Source organism: Sciurus vulgaris (genome assembly GCF_902686455.1).
Source record: "Sciurus vulgaris genome assembly, chromosome: 7".
NCBI lineage: Eukaryota > Metazoa > Chordata > Mammalia > Rodentia > Sciuridae > Sciurus > Sciurus vulgaris.
In genome coordinates, this window is record NC_136467.1 from 20,860,975 (window position 1) to 20,883,817 (window position 22,843).

The following is a 22,843-nucleotide window of genomic DNA, read 5'->3' on the forward strand; positions in this document are numbered from 1 at the left end:
AATAATTTTACCTTGATTGACTCAACTTCAGCTGCACTTTCTCTCCTTTTTTCTGCCCTCCTCTGCTACTGTGAATCTACTAACCTTTTAGATTAGTTCCCTTTCCTCAGAAAAGACAGAAAGGAAGCTACATAGTGCCATATAAAATTAGAGATTCAGAACAACCAACTCTATGTCTTTAAATTCTTTGTATGCCTTTGCCAAAATATTGAGCTCAAAGTTATAGTGAAACATCACACTATCCCAAAGGAAATCCAAAGACATTTGCCAAGGAGTTAAGAATCCACATTAGCATATATAATCCAGACCACTTAATCTTTACCAATTCCTTCATTTGTTACTTGGACCTGGTAAAACCTGTGAATTAATGGCCAACCCCAAATGAGATGTACATGAGAAAGATATCAAATTTAAAAACACTCTGTAGTTTAGGAATGGAACAACAACTAAGGCTAATGAAATAACAAAATACCTCTTAAAATCCATCCCCCAAGTATTTCCTCCAAAACTGAAAATGACTGTGCAACCAAGGGAAATACTAAATAAGCTTTCTATCTTCATTAGTTTTTAGATTCTGCAACACATTTATTGGAGGTCTCACACCTGAGCCATATGTTATTTGTCAGGTCCTAGTAGCATTTAGGTGGATGACACTTCTGACTGAAGATGTCTAACAAATTGAAACTGTTCTCCTGCAAAAGTTGACTTTTGTCACCCCTTCTATATCTCAGACTACAAGGTTAGCTATTTCAGGAAAAGGAACTGTAAGGCCCCCAAAAAGGAAACCCCAACTCTGTCCCATGGATCGACGGCAACCCCAACCAACCGCAGGAGGCGTCACTTGATGCAAACCGCAAGAGGTGTTTATTCCAGCGCGCTGGGACCCAACTCCAGGAGTCGAGTCCCTAGCAGAAAATCTTGTAGGTTTATAAAGGCAGAAACCACACATCGGGAGGGGTCGCACATGAAACGGGGAAAAGGGGGGAAAAAAAGGAAAAATGGGGAACAAAGCTGCCGGGAAATTTCAAAGGGGGTCTGGGTTTGCTGATAACATACAACATGTTTCACAATGTTTTACAACAGGGTGTAGATTCTGGTCAATAGTTTCTGGTAATCCTACTGTTTGAGCACTATCTGGCTATCAGGCTCAATTTACTCTTTTACTCTTTGTTTGGGGCTGTTTCCTGGAACAGCTTTAAGGGCTTTGTTCCCATTACTGGGAGGGAGACCTTAGGGAGTTGAGATAAAACAGACAGCTTAAAAAAATGTCCATTCTTTCAAAACTAAAAACATATGAGTCATAAAACATTCTAATCAGTAACTTTTCACCAGATTCACAGAACCCAAGACATCAGATGACCTTAAGATGACTTCAAAATGTACATCTTGTAACACGAAGCATGCAATTTTCATCATCTTCTTTGACTTAAAGCAAAAATGCTTCATCATGTTTAACTTTCAAGAAAATGGTGTATTATCTGAAGAATTACTGGCCTTAGTGACAAAGGTCACTTGTTATTGCAAGGATATTCTGGTAGAAAAGAGGAAGGAAAACATCCTCTGAGTGAAGGAAATAGTTTTCAGAACCTGGATACATGATTCAGTACATAGTCTTCTTACCCTTGTCCCCTGCACTTCCTTTGCCTTTCCATAAAAGCTCTTTCATACCTGAGTGGCCTAAAATGGACTTTTGTTTGAGGGACAATAGCAACCCCCATCTTCTCAAGGTACTGGCCCTTGGATAAAACTGATTGTTTTGATCAACTTTCTTGCCACTATAACTAAGACTCAACCAGCACAATTTAGAGGAGGAAAAGTTTATTTGGGCACGCATGGTTTCAGAGGTCCCAGTCCATAGACTGCCAGTTCCACTCCTTGGGGCCTGAGGTAAGTCTGAACATATGGAAGAAGAGGTGGGCAGAGGGAAGGAGCTCACATGATGATCAGGCAGCCCAGAGAGAGAGAGAGAGACTCTGCTTTCCAGATATAAACATATATCCCAAAGCCATCCCCCCCAATGACTCACCTCCTCCAGCCACACCCCACCTGCCTTCATTTACTGAAAGAATGAACATTTTTTAAAGCTGTTTTAAAGAATGAACATTTTTTTAAGCTGTTTTAAAGAGTGAACATTCTTTAAGCTGTAAGCTGTTCTAAAGAATGAACATTTTTTTAAGCTGTTTTATCTCAACTCCCTAAGGTCTCCCGCCCATTGTCTTAACTCCCTAAGGTCACCCTCCCAGTTATCTTAACTCCCTGAGGTCACCCTCCCAGTGATGGGAGCAAAGCCCCTAAAGCTGTTCCAGGAAATAGCCCCAAACAGAGAGTAAAAGAGTAAATTGAGCCAGATAACTAGATAGTGCTCAAACAGTAGGATTACCAGAAACTATTGACCAGAATCTACGCCCTATTGTAAAACATTGTGAAACATGTTGTATGTTATCAGACAACTTAGACCCCCTTCGGAATTTCCCGGCAGCTTTGTTCCCCCATTTTTCTTTTCTTTTTTTCCTTTTTCTCCCTTTCATGTGCGACCCCTCCCGATGTGTGGTTTTCTGCCTTTATAAACTTGTAAGATTTTCTGCTAGGGACTCGACCCTTGGACTCCTGCGTGAGTCACGAGTCGGGTCCCAGCGCACTGGAATAAACACCTCTTGCGGTTTGCATCAAGTGACGCCTCCTGTGGTTGATTGGGGTTGCCGTGGGTCTGAGGGATAGAGTTGGGGTCTCCTTTTTGGAGGTCCTTCATTACCACTCAATTAATACCATCAGGCAATTAATTCACTTATTGGGCTAAGGCTCTTATAACCCAATCGTTTAATCTCTGAACTTTCTTACATTGTCTCACATTTGAGATTTGGGGAAAACCTCACATCAACCATTACACTGATTTCTTTCCCATCAGCTCTCTTCTCCCAAGTATTGGTTTTCAAGCAGTGAGTGAATGGACTTGGGTCCAGTAGCAACTGCACTGTCATTCAATCTCATGAGTAGAAAAGACATAAATCAGTTTCTGACTACAAAGCAAGATTAGAAGAAGTATTTGAAAAATACTCCTTTTTATCCACAGTGAGTGCAAATATATCACATGCTTTGTCTGTCCTATTTGTTAATGGTTTCTTCTTGGAACTCAATAATCTAGTTAAAATACAAACTGGGTTGGGAAACCACCAATCTACCTTAATTATTCTCCAAAATATGCCTTTTTGTCATAAAGAGTATTTTCAGTCAGTAATTTTGAGACCCTTTTGTAATAAAAATTTGCATTTCTAAAGGAAATCGCCATTTGTAAATGTGTCTCCTTTGCATTAAAAAGAGAAAAGGGACTAAATCACTAGAAGCTCTTATAAAGGAAAATCCAGTGGCTAAAATCCACATAACAAGTCTAACCTTTGCTAGGGTGCCTTTTCTGGCTATTCTATGTTAATCAAGCCATTATCAGCAGAACTTCTTTGTTTCAGTAAAGTATAGTTTTAAACCTGAAGTCCAAGACATATGAATTTGAGATGGAAATTTTCTACTTTATCTTACCTAACAGTCATCCTTTTGGAAATGCAAATTTAGGGAAAATGACTCATCAGGGGTAAAAGGAACTATTTGGAAACTGGAGACAAAAATCTTTATAAAGTTTTTTTTGTTTGTTTGTTTGTTTTAAATAATAGTAAGAAGCTTTAGCTATCTATGCTGATAATCTTTTTTCATTGTCCACAAATGCAATTTTGAACCAGATATTCTTTTATAAACTGGCGAGTTTTGCATTTTTATACTTGGAAAATGGCAGAAATTTTAAAATAGAAGATAGGTAATTTCTACTTGCATCTATATGTTTTTATGTACTTTTATGTATGTGTATGTATTATTGATGTATTTTTCTACCTCCAGATGGTATCAATAAAATTTATTTATGAAAGAGATCTATTTTATTGCCTTAAGGAAAAATAAGTACTTATGTAAAGCAACTCTTTCTTAAACTCTTGGAAATGTAAATTAATCCAGATGCTTTTCAAGTTCACATGATTTTGGTAACTCTTTGGTAAGACTAATTTAATATTGTTGATTTAATTGTGTGTTATCAACTATAAATATAAGCACAATATATTTCTTTTCCCTTGGTTTACTAGTCAAATAAATTTATCTTTACTAGATGTTTAATATTACAAAGCTATGAGTTCAATATTAGAACAAGTAAAAGTATTGGGTCCATTACTAAATGTTCATCAAACACAGTAGTAAAAGTTTTTAAAAAAAACCTATTTAGAGGCCGCTCGGCACAGCGCTGGGACTCGGAGCAGCCACTGGGGCTCCGGCGGCTGCCCGGGGGAGGAGTGGCGGGGAGAACTGTGTGGACTCAGGACACCGGGGCCTGCCCTGAGGAGGAGGAGAGGAGCGTGGCCACTTGGATTCGGAGAGACTGCGCCAGAGCTGCAGGCGGTTGCCAGAGGAGAAGCCGCGCGGCGAGCTGTTTGGAATCAGAACGACGCTTCTGAACACCGGGGCCTGCCCTGAGGACAAGGAGGAAGAGGAGCGGCCGCTTGGATTCGGGTGACTATACGGGAACTACAGGCGGTTGCCAGAGAAGGGGCTGCGTGGCGAGCTGTTTGGACCCTGACCACTTCTGAACCCCGGGGCCTGCCAGGAGGAGTAGGAGAAGGAGGAGAAGGAGCCCGGCGGGTCCTTTGGACTCGCAGTGACTGCATTAGCGCTCCAGGCGGCTGCTCAGAGGAGAAGGCGAGTGGTGAGTTGTTTGGTCTTAAAGTGACAGCTCCTGAACACAGGGGGGCTGCCTGGAGGAGAAGCGTGGTGGGACGCTTGGTCTTGAGGGACCACACCAGAGCTCCGGGCGGTTGCCCAGAGGACCCGTGCAGCGGGTCACGTGGATTCAGAGCCACTCAGAGGGACTGCTCCTGAACACCCGGGGGGTTATCTGGAGAAGGAGGAGGAACGGGCAGGGTCACTTCGACTCGGAGTGATTGATTGCCCCGGGCTACGGGTGGTTGGTGGGAGGAGGAGGCACGAAGTGAGTTTCTTGGACTCCTAGTGACCGCACCGGCATACTGGGCGGCTGTCTGGAGGAAGAGGCCTGTGGCAGGTCTCTGGGACTCAGAGCGATTGTTCGGGGCCACAGGTGGCTGCTCAGAGGAGGGGCCACGCAGCCAGGCGATTAGGTGCAGAACAGGGTCCCAGGATCTAGGAGGCTTCTGGGTGGAAGAGCCGCACAGAGACAGGCTTAGGGCGGAGCGAAGGTTCCAGGCCTATGGGCAAATTCTCTGAGGAGGGGCAGCCTAAGGAGATTCATCTGCGAAGGGTGAGGCTCCCAGGCACAGGAGGTAGGGCCGGGCCCCTGGAAACTTTGCAGAGGAAGGCAGCCCAGCCCAGGCAGTAGCTGTAAATTGAGGGGAACCTCTAGGAGGAAACTGACCAGCGAGACCTCCCCACCGGGTGAGTCTTCCCTGCTGGGTGAGGTTTCCCACAAGGACGGTAAAACCAGAGACTCAGGCCCAAACAGGCCTTGCCTCAGCCCACAGCCTAGGTCCCCTTTGGATGACCATTGGTCAACAAGTGGAGGCACCTCCGCCCACTAGCAGGGAATATACCCCACCTGAAGGCCACCACTCCTAGAGAGGCAGCTTCCTTGTGGAGCACCGCATTATCAACCTCCTCCAAGACTTCAGCCTACTGAAGGCTAAGAGGGGATATATATAGAAATCTTCAGGGTCATTGTAAATCAACAGAGGAAATCTGCAATATCTCAGCGGTCCACTGATATCTGAACAACATGAGAAAACAAGGAAAGAAAATGCTGCAAACAAATCTAGATGTTACATCAATAAAACCCAATGACAGCATGGCAGAAGAAATGACAGAAAAGGAGTTCAGAATGTACATAATTAAAATGATCAGAGAAGCAAACGAGGAGATGAAAGAGCAAATGCAAGCATTGAATGATGAGATGAAAGAGCAAATGCAAGCATTGATTGATCGCACCAATCGACAGTTAAAAGAGCAAATACAGGAAGCAAAAGATCATTTCAATAAAGAGTTAGAGATATTGAAAAAAAACCAAACAGAAATCCTTGACATGAAGGAAACAATAAACCAAATTAAGAACTCCATAGAAAGCATATCCAATAGGATAGAACACCTGGAAGACAGAACCTCAGACATTGAAGACAAAATATTTAACCTTGAAAACAAAGCTGAACAAACAGAGAAGATGGTAAGAAATCATGAACAGAATCTACAAGAACTATGGGATATCATGAAAAGGCCAAATTTAAGAATTATTGGGATTGAGGAAGGCCTAGAGAAACAAGCCAAAGGAATGAACAACCTATTCAATGAAATAATATCAGAAAATTTCCCAAATCTGAAGAATGAAATGGAAAATCAAGTTCAAGAGGCTTACAGGACTCCAAATACACAAAATTACAACAGACCCACACCAAGGCACATTATAATGAAAATACCTAACATACAAAATAAAGACAGAATTTTAAAGGCTGTGAGAGAAAAGAACCAAATTACATTCAGGGGGAAACCAATACGCATATCAGCAGATTTTTCAATCCAGACCCTAAAAGCTAGAAGGTCCTGGAACAACATTTTTCAAGCCCTGAAAGAAAATGGATGCCAACCAAGAATCTTATACCCAGCAAAACTTACCTTCAAATTTGACGATGAAATAAAATCCTTCCATGATAAACAAAAGCTAAAAGAATTTACAAAAAGAAAGCCAGCATTACAGAACATTCTCAACAAAATATTCCATGAGGAAGAGATGAAAAACAAAGAAGCAAATCAGCAAAGGGAGGAATTATCCTAAAGGAATTGTCAAATAAAGGAGGAAACAAGTTGTGTCAAACAAATAAATAAACAAAATTTTAAAAATGAACCAAATGACCGGGAAACCAAATCATTTCTCTATAATAACCCTGAACGTTAATGGCCTGAATTCATCAATCAAAAGACATAGACTGGCAGACTGGATTAAAAAGAAAGATCCAACAATATGTTGCCTGCAAGAGACTCACCTCATAGAAAAAGATACCCATAGATTAAAGGTGAAAGGATGGGGAAAAACATACCATGCACATGGACTCAGCAAAAAAGCTGGAGTATCCATCCTCATTTCCGATAATGTGGACTTCAAGCCAAAGTTAGTCAGAAGGGATAAAGAAGGTCATTTCATACTGCTTAAGGGAAGCATAAATCAGCAAGATATAACAATCATAAACATCTATGCCCCAAACAGTGGCTCATCTATGTATGTCAAACAAATCCTTCTCAATTTCAGAAACCAAATAGACCACAACACAATAATACTAGGTGATTTTAACACGCCGCTCTCACCACTGGACAGATCTTCCAGACAAAAATTGAGCAAAGAAACCATAGATCTCAACAACACAATCAATAATTTAGACTTAACGGACATTTATAGAATATTCCATCCAACCAAGAGTGAATACACTTTCTTCTCAGCAGCACATGGATCCTTCTCTAAAATAGACCATATATTATGCCACAAAGCTAATGTTAGCAAATACAAGAAGATAGAGACACTAGCATGTATTCTATCAGATCATAATGGATTGAAGTTAGAAATAAATGAAAGAGTAAAACACAGAAACTATTCCAATATCTGGAGATTAAACAATATGCTATTATATGATGAATGGATAACAGAAGATATTAGGAAGGAAATTAAAAAATTCTTAGAGGTAAATGAGAACAAAGAAACATCATATCAAAACCTCTGGGACACTATGAAAGCAGTACTTAGAGGGAAATTTATTTCATGGAGCGCATTTAATAAAAGAAGTAAAACTCAACAAATAAACAACCTAACACTACAGCTCAAAGCCTTAGAAAAAGAAGAACAGAACAGCACCAAAAGTAGTAGAAGACAGGAAATTGTTAAACTCAGAGCTGAAATCAATGAAATTGAAACAAAAGAAACAATACAAAAAATTGACAAAATAAATAGTTGGTTCTTCGAAAAAATAAACAAAATTGATAAACCTTTAGCCACACTAACAAAGAGAAGACGAGAGAAAACCCAAATCACTAAAATTCGGAATGAACAAGGAAATATCACTACAGACAGGATGGAAATACAAAACATAATTAGAAGCTATTTTGAAAATCTATACTCCAACAAAATAGAAAATTTCGAAGACATCAACAGGTTTCTAGAGACATATGAATTGCCTAAACTGAATGAGGAGGACATAAACAATTTAAATAGACCAATTTCAAGTACTGAAATAGAAGAAGTCATCAAAAGCCTACCAACAAAGAAAAGTCCGGGACCAGATGGGTTCTCAGCTGAGTTCTACAAAACCTTTAAGGAAGAGCTCATTCCAATACTTCTCAAAGTATTCCATAAAATAGAAGAGGAGGGAACCCTCCCAAACTCATTCTATGAAGCCAATATCACACTGATACCTAAACCAGACAGAGACTCATCAAGGAAAGAAAATTTCAGACCAATATCCTTAATGAACATCGACGCAAAAATTCTCAACAAAATTTTAGCAAATCGCATACAAAAACATATTAAAAAGATAGTGCACCATGATCAAGTGGGTTTCATCCCAGGGATGCAAGGTTGGTTCAACATCAGGAAATCAATAAACGTAATTCACCATATTAATAGACTTAAAGTCAAGAATCACATGATTATTTCAATAGATGCAGAAAAAGCATTTGATAAAATACAGCACCCCTTCATGCTCAAAACACTAGAAAAAATAGGGATAGTGGGAACATTCCTTAATATTGTAAAGGCCATTTATGCTAAGCCCATGGCTAATATCATTCTAAATGGTGAAAAACTGAAAGCATTCCCCCTAAAAACTGGAACAAGGCAGGGATGCCCTCTTTCACCACTTCTATTCAACATCGTTCTTGAGACTCTGGCCAGAGCAATTAGACAAACCAAAGAAATTAAAGGGATACGAATTGGAAAAGAAGAACTCAAACTATCCCTGTTCGCTGATGACATGATTATATATTTAGAGGAACCTGGAAATTCCACCAGAAAACTCTTAGAACTCATAAGTGATTTCAGTAAAGTAGCAGGTTACAAGATCAATGCCCATAAATCCAACGCATTTTTATACATAAGTGATGAATCTTCAGAAAGAGAAATTAGGAAAACTACCCCATTCACAATAGCCTCGAAAAAAATAAAATACTTGGGAATCAATCTCACAAAAGAGGTGAAAGACCTCTACAATGAGAACTATACAACACTAAAGAAAGAAATTAAAGAACACCTTAGAAGATGGAAAGATCTTCCATGTTCTTGGATAGGAAGAATTAATATTGTCAAAATGGCCATACTACCTAAAGTGCTATACAAATTCAATGCAATTCCAATTAAAATCCCAATGACGTACCTTACAGAAATAGAGCAGGCAATTATGAAATTCATCTGGAAGAATAAGAAACCCAGAATAGCTAAAGCAATCCTTAGCAGGAAGAGTGAAACAGGGGGTATTGCAATACCAGATCTTCAACTCTACTACAAAGCAATAGTAACAAAAACGGCATGGTATTGGTACCAAAATAGAAAGGTAGATCAATGGTACAGAATAGAGGACACGGACACAAACCCAAATAAATACAATTTTCTCATACTAGACAAAGGGGCCAAAAATATGCAATGGAGAAAAGATAGCCTCTTCAACAAATGGTGCTGGGAGAATTGGAAATCCATATGCAACAGAATGAAACTAAACCCATATCTCTCACCATGCACGAAACTAAACTCAAAATGGATTAAGGACCTCGGAATCAGACCAGAGACCCTGCAGATTATAGAAGAAAAAGTAGGTCCAAATCTTCATCTTGTTGGTCTAGGACCAGACTTCCTTAACAGGACTCCCATAGCACAAGAAATAAAAGCTAGAATCAACCACTGGGATAGATTCAAACTAAAAAGCTTTCTCTCAGCAAAGGAAACTATCAGCAATGCGAAGAAAGAGCCTACAGAGTGGGAGAATATCTTTGCCAATCATACTTCAGATAGAGCACTAATCTCCAGAATCTATAAAGAACTCAAAAAACTCTACTCCAAGAATTCAAACAGTCCAGTCAACAAATGGGCTAAGGAAATGAATAGACACTTCACAGAAGAAGATCTACAAGCAATCAACAAACATATGGAAAAATGTTCAACATCTCTAGTAATAAGAGAAATGCAAATCAAAACCACCCTAAGGTTCCATCTCACCCCAATTAGAATGGCGATTATCAAGAATACGAGCAACAACAGGTGTTGGCGAGGATGTGGGGAGAAAGGTACACTCATACACTGCTGGTGGGGCTGCAAATTAGTGCAGCCACTATGGAAAGCAGTGTGGAGATTCCTTAGAAAACTTGGAATGGAACCACCATTTGACCCAGCTATCCCACTCCTTGGCCTATACCCAAAGGACTTAAAATCTGCATACTACAGAAATACAGCCACATCAATGTTCATAGCTGCTCAATTCACAATAGCCAGACTGTGGAACCAACCTAGATGCCCTTCAATTGATGAGTGGATAAAGAAACTGTGGTATATATATACTATGGAATATTACTCAGCCATAAAGAATGATAAAATTATGACATTTGCAGGCAAATGGATGAAATTGGAGAATATCATGCTAAGTGAGATAAGCCAATCTCAAAAAGCCAAAGGACGAAGGATATCGCTAATAAGTGGAGGTTGACACATAATGGGGGGGAGGGAAGGGTTAGAGGTAGGGTTAGGGAGGGGGGCAAGTATGGAGGAAGGAACTACTGTATAGAGGGTAAAGAGGGGTGGGAGGGGTGGGGGGAAGGGAAAAAAATAACAGAATGAATCAAACAACATTGCTCTATGTAAATTTATGATTAGACAAATGGTATGCCTTTACGCCTTGTACAAACAGAGAAACAACATGTATCCCATTTGTTTACAATAAAAAAAAAAAAAAACCTATTTATGTAACTTCTTAATTTTCTTTTTCATAATAACTGCCTAGCATGTATGTGCAGTAAAATACAAAATGTGAACTACCTTAATGATGGTTAGCTTTGATGGTGTTATGTCCACCTTAATTTCCTTAATCTTTTGGCAACTTATATCCTTGGAGTTTTACTAAGCTAAATTAAATAATGGATATTTATTGAATACCTAAACCATTTCCAAAGCAGATAAAAATGCTGAAACATTACTTGTTGAACATGTCTTTCTTCTTTCATCCACTTGTTACAAAATAACTAAAGTTAATTCAGTATGTTAGAAATATGTCCCCTATTATGTTGAATAGTTGTACTATAACAGTGGTCCACTTCTCCTTTTGAATATAGTTCTGAGGCTTATTTTTAAAAGGAATATGTTTTCTTTTTCCTCTTCTCTCTCTTTCCTCCCTGAGTTATCTGTGCTCCATAGGAAAGAGATATCTGCCAGGGGTTCTAGGAAGTGAATATCTTTCAAATTAACAAGTGAATGCTAACACACCATCAGGGCGCCCTGGGACCCCCCTGTCAGGACACACCTGTAAAGTAGCATTTGAAGAGCTCCTTTAAAATACCCCTGTTCCTCCTGATGGGAAGAATCAGCCTCTAGGACAGGAGTCCCTGTGTTTCTCCTTGCTGGCAAAATAATGAAACAACTTTTTCCTTTTTCTCAAAACTCTGTCCTCATTATTAAATTGACACTGGGGACAAGGACCAAACTTTCAGTTACATGAGGAAGTGTACATGCTTCTAAACTTTGGAGTTGTAATGGTAGGAGAGACCCCTACAGAAGAAGGTCCTGTGGAGTTCTCAGAGATAGGTGGAAATGGTGGAAATCAACGCAGGACAGATAAGATCCCTGACATATATGATGGAGAATTTCAGGACATGTCGGTAGAGGTATTACAGGGTACAAGCCATGTCAGTGAACTGATAGGTACAGCAATCCTTTCTTGCCCTGGTTATTACAATCACACCAGAAACATTTCAGACATGGCATTCAGAGTAGCAGGAATGAGTTTATTAGAAGGGATAGGAAAAGGAGACACTCTTAAGGGAGAGAGTGGGTCCTCTCAGAGAGAAAATGAAGTGTACCCATCCTACTCTCCAGTTTTGGGGGGGTCCCAGGAAGTTTCCAGAGAGTTCTGCCCAGGTTCACCTCTTGAATTTTGACTGGCAGAAGGAGGACACCAGACTTTTAAGTTCGCACTGCACGTAACAACTCTAGGTCATTTTGGCTCATAATACAGCAGGTTCTACTTGAAACTTGTGTTACAGATTTTATAGGTAGGGGGAATTAACCCCATTTCCCTGAGTTCTGGGTAAGGGTCACTAAAAACTTCCCCACTTCAGGTTGACTTTTACTCTTTTCATTGGCATTTGGGGCCTTCATTTCTTCTTCAGATAACAGATTTTTGCCAGGGAATGTATCATATCTTAGTGACTGAAAACAGGCAGGGCTGAAGGTAATTTTTTTTTTTTAAAGGAAGCACATGAGGATTAGCATAGTGGGACCAGTTTATAGAATTCTTCCCTGAACCTCAGGTTCCCACTGCTCAGGCCTGTCTGTTCACTATCAGAGACACAGAGATTTATTTAGAAAAGCAAGGAATACACATTAAAGAGGAAATGTGGGCCATCAAGAATGGGAGGTGCATTTTGGGGGTTTCTGGCTCTTCTTTTAAAGAAAACTTGGTGAGGAGTAGGTATGGGAAGTTGTAGAAGGATGACATCAGTCTTGGAAGGTCTATAATATCACAATTGGGTTAATTTATAGTAACATTAAGATTTACATATATCAAAATTAAATATATATATATATACAGATATCCCAGAAATTTGTAAGTGACAGAACTGAGAGAGAAGATGGCTTAGTGAATGACATCCTAAAAATGTATGTGGAAGTTTAAAATAAAATTATGATCTTTATCCTTCTTTTATCTCTATTCTGTCTTTTTTTTTTTTTTTCTTACATCCTACCTAAAAGTTACTAAGTGCTGAGAGTTCTCCTCCTCCTCTTCCTCTTCTTCCTCCACCTTTTTCTTCTTTTTTTCTTCTGGAAGACTACTGGGGATTGAACCCATGGGAAACTTTACGTATTAGCGACGGTTCTCTAGAGGAACAGAATCGACAGGAAGTATGATTATAAAAAGGGAATTTATTAGATTGGCTTACACTACCAGAAGCTGGATAGTCCACAATGGCTGTCTGCAGGCTGGAGAGCTGGAAGAACCAGCAACTGCACAGTCCAAAACGTAGAAGCTCCAGAACAAGAAGGATCGACAGTGCTACCCTAGTCCAAGACCAAGGCTTCTGAAAACTACCTGGAGAATCACTGGCAGAGTCCACTTTGGAAGAGTGAAGAAGTGAGTCTGATACCCTCAGACAATGGAAGCAGCAGTCAAGAATCTCTTCAAGAAGAGCCAAGCTTGCATCTCCATCTGCTTCCTCGTTCTTCCAAATTTTATTCCATCCTACTGGGCAGTGCTGCCTACACTTAGGGAGGGGCTCCACTTCAGTTTCTATCCCACATTCCAATCATTCCTAGACATGCCCTCAATGACACACCCAGAAGCCTCAATCATTGGCATTTCTTAATCCAACCAAATGACAATTCGGATTAACCATTATAAGTCCACCCTCTATCAACTTGATGTCCAAACATGACTCTTTACATCATACATCTTCTCCAAATCAACACATTAACAGTTCATAATTCCATCTAGCATAACTATCCTTCATACAATTGAAAACATACTAGTTCTCTCCCCAGAATATTAGAAAGAACAGAAACATTACTGATGTCAAGTCAATCAATACTACATTACATAATGAATAACAGGAGAGTAATAAACATTTCCTCTTAATGCATGTGTACATATGCATAAACATATTCTTAACAGAATAGGGAGAAAATGTCCATGGTAATTACAATTCTCATTTCTGTAACTGGTCATGTGGCTGTAGTTGGTATTTAGGACTACCTTCTACTACCCATTCTATTCCCATTACCTTCAGCAAGCATCTCAGCAGGTCTTGGCTCTTTACCTGGAGGTGTGACTCACACCTTCATTCCTGAAGAGTCTGGGACATTTGTTGTCTTACCTGGATGGGGTTGCTGTAGTTTCTCATTGACCTTAATAACAGAACAGGGTAATCCAAGAGACACCCCAAGGGATCTCCTGCACTCCAGGAGTATGCTTCCTTACCTACACGGTGGAACAATAGTCTAATGTTCCCTTTGTAATCTGGGTCAATCACACCTGCCAGCACCATAATTCCCTTCTTAGTCTGTTGACTCAGAGGCATTAGAAGCCCAAAGTGTCCAGGGGAAGTCTTAACTTCCAGTTTAATGAAATCATTGTTGTATCTCCTGGACAAAGCATTCCTCTTTCTGGAACTAAGACTTCTAACCTTGCAGAGCATAAGGTTGCAGGGACAGGAAGCAAAAACTTTCCTAGTAGGTTACTAGGGGTAATGGTGAGTGGTAACATTCCTATTTCCACCCCTTGATTCCTGGACCCATGAATTCTAGCAATAGGAGAGCAGTACCATATAGTGTACACCGATTCTGATCATAGACAACCTTCTGAAAAACTTTACCCCAGCCCTGCAAGTTATTGCCACCTAGCTGGCACTGTAACTGCATCTTCAAGAGTCCATTCCATTGTTTTCAAACCAGCTGCTTCAGGATGGTGAGGAGCATGGTAAGGCCAGTGAATCCCATGATGATGAGCCAATTGCCTAATTTCTTTGGCTGTGAAGTGAGTTCCTTGGTCCAAAACAATGCTTTGTGGAATACCATGAGGATGGATAGGCATTCTGTAAGTTCACAGATGACCATTTTGGCTGAAGCACTACGTATAGGAAAGGCAAATCCATACCCAGAATAAGTGTGTATTCCAGTAAGGACAATGTGCTGCACTTTCCATGATGGAAGTGGTCCAATATAATCAACCTGCCACCTGTTTGCTGGCTGATTTCCGTGGGGAATGATGCATTATTGAAGACTTAGTTGGTCTGTGCTGCTGGCAAACTGGGCACTCAGCAGTGGCTGACCAAATCAGCCTTGGAAGGTGAAAGTCCATGCTGCTGAGCCCATGCATAACCACCATCCTTGCCACCATGACCACTTTGTTCATGAGCCCTTGGGCAATGACAGGAGTGACTGAAGAAAGAGGCTGACTGCTATTCACAGGCTGGATTTTCCTATCTACCTGATTATTAAAGTCCTTCTCTACTGAGGTCACCTTTTGGTAAGCATTTACATGAGACACAAATATCTTCACATCCTTTGCCCATTCAGAGAGGTCTAGCCACATACCTCTTCCCTGAATGTCCTTGTCACCAATTTTCCATGATATTCTTTCCAGTTCCCTGACCAGCTAGCCAAACCATTGGCTACAGCCCATGAGTTGTTGTACAGTTGCACATCTGGCCATTTTTTCTTCCAGGCAAAATGCACAACCAGATGTATTACCCAAAGTTCTGCCCATCGTGAAGATTTTCCTTCTCCACTGTCCTTCATTGTTATTCCAGAAAGGGACAGCAGTTCTGGAGATATCCACTTCCATGTGGTACCTGTGTTTTGTGCAGAATCATCCATGAACCAGGCCCTAGTCTTCTCTTCCTCTGTTAATTGATCATAAGGTACACCCCATGAGGCCACAGGTTCATACTGAGGTACAGAAGGTACTGCAGCTGAAGTAAGGGCCATGGACATTTGGGCCACTTCTTCATGCAACCTACTTGTACCTTCATGTTCTGCTCATGCCAGATCATGTATGTACCACTTCCACTTGATGATGGAGTGCTATTACACACATCCAACTTTATGGCTTGGTGGGTCAGATAATACCCAGTTCATGATGGGCAGCTCAGGTTGCATAGTAATCTAGTGGCCCATGGTCAAGTGTTCAGTTTCCACTAAGGCCCAGTAGCAGGCCAAGAGCTGTTTTTCAAAGGTAGAGTAGTTGTCTGAAAATAATGGCCGGGCCTTGCTCCAAAATCCAAATGACCTCCCCTGTGATGCACCTATGAGGACCTGCCAAAGGCTCCTATCCCTATCTGCCACTGATACTTCGAGTACCATTGGGTCTGCCAAGTCATATGGTCCAAGTGCCAGAGTAGCTTGCATAGCAACCTGGACCTGTTGCAAAGCCTTCTCCTGTTCTGGACCTCACTCTTGCTACCAATTTATGTATTAGTCATAGTTCTCTAGAAGAACAGAAGCAACTGGAAGTATGATTATAAAAAGGGGATTTATTAGGTTGGCTTACAAGGCCAGAAGCTGAATAGTCCACAATAGCTGTCTGGAGAGCTGGAAGAACCAGTAGCTGCACAGTCCAAGCTGTGGAAGCCCCAGAAAAAGAAAGATCAACAGTTTTACCTTAGCCCAAGACCAAGGCATCTGGAAACTACCTGGAGAATCACTGGCAGAGTCTGTTGTGGAAGAGGGAGGAAGTGAGAGTCTGATATCCTCAGACAATGGAAGCAGTCATCTAGAACATGTTCAAGAAGAGTGGAGTTTGCATCTGCATCTGCTTCCTTGTTCTTCCAGCTTCTATTCCGTCCTATTGGGTAGTGCTGCCCACACTTAGGGAGGGTCTCCACTTCTGCACTCCAATCATTTCTAGTCACGCCCTCATTGACACACCCAGGAGCCACTTAATCATCTGCATTTCTTAATCTAATCAAGTTGACAATTCAAATTAACCATTACACTCTACCATTGAGCTTCATCTTCAGTACTTTCTATTTTTTATTTTGAGACAGGGTCTCACTAATTGGCTGATGTTGATCTCAAACTTGTGATTCTCCTGTCTCAAATCCTGAGTTGCTGAGATTACAGGTATGTACCACCATGCCAGACTAAGTGTCAAGAATTCTAATTAACATATGGCAGTAAAAGCTAGAAATAATTAGAGAAAGCATCTGTACACATATTAGCCAAACAAGACATGCTCTTCATAAATAAAACTGTGAGTTACAAAGGATGTATATTTACTAAGGCAAAAAGAGAATAATTTTTGTCTTCAGTAGAATGCTTGGTGGTTCCACAACTTTAAATAGTAAGAACATAGGAAAAAATAAATAAAAGGAAGCTGTAGATTGTGGAAGAGAAAATCTGAAAAAAGAAATTGGTGTGTGGTTCAAACTGACTAAGACTTGAATAACTTTACTTATGGAATTTTAAAACATAATGAGTCTCAATATCAGAAATGCATTGATACATAACCAGAACTTGGTGTTTTCTTTTAAACTCACTGTGACTTTTAAGTAAATTGCCCTAGGAAACAAAAATTCTCTGTTTAATAAAAATAATTTCCTATGTTTCATGTTACTGCGTCATTCATTACTTATGAAAACTGAGTCTATCTATTATAGACCTGTTATTCATGTTTATTCACTGAAACCAAAATATCTGACAAGAACAACGTAGAGGAGGAAGTGTTTACTTTGGTTCATGTTTTTAGGGTCTCAGTACATGGTTGACTAACTTCACTGTTCTAGGCCTAAGGTGAGGCAGAGCATCTTGGTGGAAATGTATGGTGGAGGAAAGCAGCTCAGTTCATGGTAGCCAGTTAGCAGAGAATGAGGGTGGTGCTGAGGGCTAGATAAACCCTCTAGGCACAGCCCTAGTGACTTCCTTACTCCAACCAGGTCCCACTTCCCAATAGTCCATTTTTTTATTAATCCACTGATGAAGTCAGAGCCTTGTCAACTGCATTACTGTTATAATGAATGCTCATCAGATCCTTAATCATGATCATTTTAGGCCTTATCATCCAAAAAGCTAATTATTTTATTCTGATGTTCATACAGCTTTTGCAAGGAACTATTGTCCAAACATGTTTCTTCTTCAAGGAAATTCACGGGGAATATTCTAAGAGTACAGGCCTCTAACTTTAAGATCCTACCATTGCACCCAGTAAGAATACTTAAATTGTAATGAAAAAAATAATGGTTCTTAAAACTGCTAACCCAACATCAAATAGAACAAGAATTAATTATGTGGGATTGAATGAGCAGATAATTAATTTTATGGCCATATTTTTGGAGACAATGTTGGATCTTCAAAGTTTTGTGTTTCATATTATGGAAACCTTTTCTTCTCCCTTCAGCCATCCATAGTTTATAGTAATTTTGTAATGGATACTTTTGTGAACAAAGATGAAACAATTACTTTTTATCCCTACATGATCCTTCTAGAATTCTGAAGATATTTATGTGTATTCTTATTTTATGGCAATATTGGTAGTTACATATATTTAATAAGAACTGGTTTCCTTTATAATCAGATATAACTGGAAATGTTAGCTATATTACCAAGGCTTTGGTTATAATAGCATTTTGGGGAATGGCCATAGAATCAGATATGACCTTGATGTTTTGAAAAACAGATTTACTTTCATGGAGACAAGAAAGCCTCTCGGAAAGAACTGATCCAATACTTGGTATTAAGGGTTTCCTAGCTTTATAAAAATAAGCTCAAGAACCTAAAAAATATTCTGGGTATCTCAAGAAGAGCGATATTTACCCAAATCTATATTTTTTTTTCATGCTGGCGATTGAACTCAGGGGCACTCAACCTCTGAGCCACATCCAAAGCCCTATTTTGTATTTTATTTAGAGAAAGGGTCTCACTGAGTTGCTTAGTACCTTGATTTTGCTGAGACTGGCTTTAAACTTGAGATCCTCCTGACTCAGCCTCCCGAGCTGCTGCGATTACAGGGATGCCAAATCTATAGGTATTGCAGGCAAATCTGATAATGAGTCTTTGACTTGTCTTTCTGGCATGGAGAAAGCTTTTGAAATTCTAATTTGAAAGACCTTATTAAAAATTCCAGCAAAGCAGACTTGAGTTTATATCAATCACAATTTTTGTTGTACTTACACAAATTAGAGGCTAAGTTTAATGAGATGAGATCTACCTTGTAAATTGGTCTCACTATGAGTATCTTTGGTGAATTGGGGAGGGGGGGTTATAAAGACAGAAAAAAATGTGTTGCAGTAAAAAACTATAGACTATGGTTTACTGCTCTTAAAAGTCCTAAAACTGGGGCAATCCAAGATGGGGGGACTAGAGGGAGGCTGCATTCCTTGTCGCTCTGTAACTCCAGTTCCAAGCAGAGGATATCTGTTTCTTGGTGAGGCAGTTTTTTCCTGCTTATTGATCCCCTGATGTTTACCCCATTTGTCTGCTGTGATGACCTGCAGTCTGCCAGCATATCAACGTCTTTTTTGAGTGCAGATTGCTCACTGTCAGGTGCCTATCATCCACCATTTGCCTGCCTCTCACCTGTCCATTGCCTGCCTTACACCTATCCATCACCCACTGCATGAGGTCATCCTTCAACAACAGTCAGCAAACTGATCACCGACCATCAGTGGAGCACCAGCTGCCTGCTGTGGCCTGTCACAGTACCTGCAGGTTTGATTACACATGGCTGCCTCCATTTGAGACAACAGCCAGGCCCCGTAGGACCCCTGGCCACACTGACTGAGCCCCGTCTCCAGGATCCCGCAGCCCGACCCATCACTCCCTGCCTCTGGGGCCCTCACATCGACTGACTGCTCCCTGCCGCCTGGACCCCCAGACCAACTGATTGTGCCCTATCACCGGGACCACAGACCAACTGATTGCATGCGGCATCCAGGATCCCACAACCACACCAAACACACCCGACCTCCAAGACCCCTCCTGACCAACTGCACCCCGCTTCCAGGACCTCCAGCTGACCACGTCCACAACCTGAGCTGCAGCTCCCATTTGCCCACACATTTGGAAGCCAGAGTGGCCATCTTGGATAATCCTGGAAGCCATAGCTCTGGTCTTTAGGTGGGGCAAATCCCATCCTGAGATGCCTGATGGAGACTTGAAGCTCATTGTCAGGTACCTCTCTTGCATCAGGCTACTGAAGACTGGGAGGTTTCATTACTATATGACTGTTACACTGTAGATTTTCTTTTTTCTCCTTATTGAAAAATTTTAAATTTTTATTTCTTTCCTTTTCTCCCTCTCTTTTCCTTTTGTTTACTTGTTCCCTCAGAGTTTCTTTCTCCCTTTTTGCTTGCTAACATCCAATTTCTTTTGATTACACTCACACCCTTTCTATTATCCAGAACTTCTTTCTTTTCTTATCCCATTAACAGCTACATTCTACATCCCTCTGCATCCTCTTTGTCCTCCATTAGAAACTGCACACCTTATTACAAATCTGTTTGTTTTACTGAAGATAATATTTGAACTCATTCTGTTTATTATGACAACATTGTTATTGTCCTCATAGAGGCTATTTGGTCTAGGATTGCATAGTGTCTGAATTGGGCACTGCTAATATTGATCTCTGCTTAAAGAAAAGGTTTTGGAAACCTATACAGCCACTATAAGCCTATAAGGGGGAAACTGCAATACCCAAGATCTGTACTGCTAGAGGGGAAGTTACATGAACAACATGAAAAAACAAGGGAAGAAAATGATCCAAACAAATCTAGATTCTATATTAGTAGATCCAATGACAATATGGTAGAAGAAATATCAGAAAAGGACTTCAGATTATACATGATTAAGATAATTCGTGAAGCAAAGGATGAGATAAGAGAGCAAATGCAGGCAATGAATGATAATACCAATAAGCTGAAAGGGCAAGTGCAGGAAGCAAAATATCATTTCAACAAAGAGATAGAGATTCTCAAAAACCCAAACAGAAATCCTTGAAATGAAGGAAACAATAAATCAAATAAAAAACTCAATGGAAAGCATCACTAAAAGACTAGACCACTTGGAAGACAGAACCTCAGACAATGAAGACAAAATATTTAATCTTGAAAATAAAGTTGCCCAAACAGAGAAGGTAGTAAGAAATCATGAACAGAATTTCCAAGAACTACGGGACATCATGAAAAGACCAAATTTAAGAATTATCGGGATTGAGGAAGGCACAGAGATACAAACCAAAGGAATGAACAACCTAATTCAATGAAATAATATCAGAAAATTTCCCAAATCTGAAGAATGAAATGGAAAATCAAATGCAAGAGGCTTACAGAACACCAAATGTGCAAAATCACAACAGATCCACACCTAGGCACATTATAATGAAAATGCCTAACATTCAAAATAAAGATAGGATTTTAAAGGCTGCAAGAGAAAAGCATCAGATTACATATAGGGGGAGACCAATACGGATAGCAGCAGACTTCTCAACCCAGACTCTAAAAGTAGAAGGCCCTGGAACTGGCCCTGGATATTTTAAGCTCTGAAACAACATGGTTGCCAACCAAGCATTCTATACCCAGCAAAACTAACCTTCAGATTTGAAGATGAAATAAAATCCTTCAATGATAAACAAAAGTTAAAAGAATTTACAAATAGAAAGCATGCACTACAGAATGTTCTCAACAAAATATTCCATGAGGAGGAAATGAAAAACAACAATGTAGGTCAGCAAAGGGAGGAACTGCCTCAGAGAAAAACCACTCAAAGGAGAAACCAAGCTGAGTTAAGAAACAAAAATAAACCCAAATGACTGGAAACACAAATCATATCTCAATAATAAAACTGAACGTTAATGTACTACACTCATCAATCAAAAGACATAGACTGGCAGAATGGATTAAAAAGAAAGATCCAACAATATGCTGCTTGCAAGAGATTTATCTCATAGAAAAAGACATCCACAGACTAAAGGTGAAAGGATGGGAAGAAACCTACCACACAAATGGACTCAGTAAAAAAGTGGGGATTTCCATCCTTATATCAGATAAAGTGAACTTCAAGCCAAAGTTAGTCAGAAGGGATAAAGAAGGACATTTCATTCTGCTTAAGGGAACCATAAATCAGGAAGACATAACGATAGTAAATATTTATGCCCCAAACAATGGTGCATCCCTGTACATCAAACAAATCCTTCTCAATTTCAGGAATCAAATAGACCACAACACAATAATTCTGGGTGACTTTAACACACTGCTGACACCACTAGATAGATCTTCCAAACGAAAACCAACCAAGGAAACCATAGAACTCAATAACACAATCAATAACCTAGACTTAATAGACATATATAGAATATTCCATCCATCAACAAGTGGATTCACTTTCTTCTCAGCAGCACATGGAACCTTCTTGAAAATAGACCATATGTTATGCCACAAAGCAGCCCTTAGGAAATGCAAAACAATTGAGATACTGCCTTTTGTTCTATCAGATCATAATGGACTGAGAGTAGAAATCAATGACAAAATAAAAAACAAAAATTGCTCCAACACCTGGAGACTAAATAATATGCTATTGAATGAAACATGGATAATGGAAAACATCAGGGAGGAGATAAAAAAATTCTTAGAGATAAGTGAGAATGACAATACCACATATCAAAATCTCTGGGACACTATGAAAGCGGTACTAAGAGGAAAATTCATTGCCTGGTGCACATTCCAGAAAAGAATGAAAAGTCAACAACTAAATGACCTAACATTACAGCTCAAAGCCCTAGAAAAAAGAAGAACAGAATAACAGCAAAAGTAGTAGAAGACAGGAAATATTTAAAATCAGAGCTGAAATCAATGAAATTGAAACAAAAGAAACAATTCAAAAAAATGACAAAACAAAAAGTTGGTTCTTTGAGGAAGTAAACAAAATAGACAAACCCTTAGCCACACTAACAAAGAGATGGAGAGAGAAGACTCAAATTACTAAACTTCATGATGAAAAAGGAAATATCATGACATACACCACTAAGATACATAACAGAATGAGAAGCTACTTTGAAAATCTGTATTCCAACAAAATAGAAACTACCGAAGACATTGACAAACTTCTAGAAACATACACTCCTCCGAA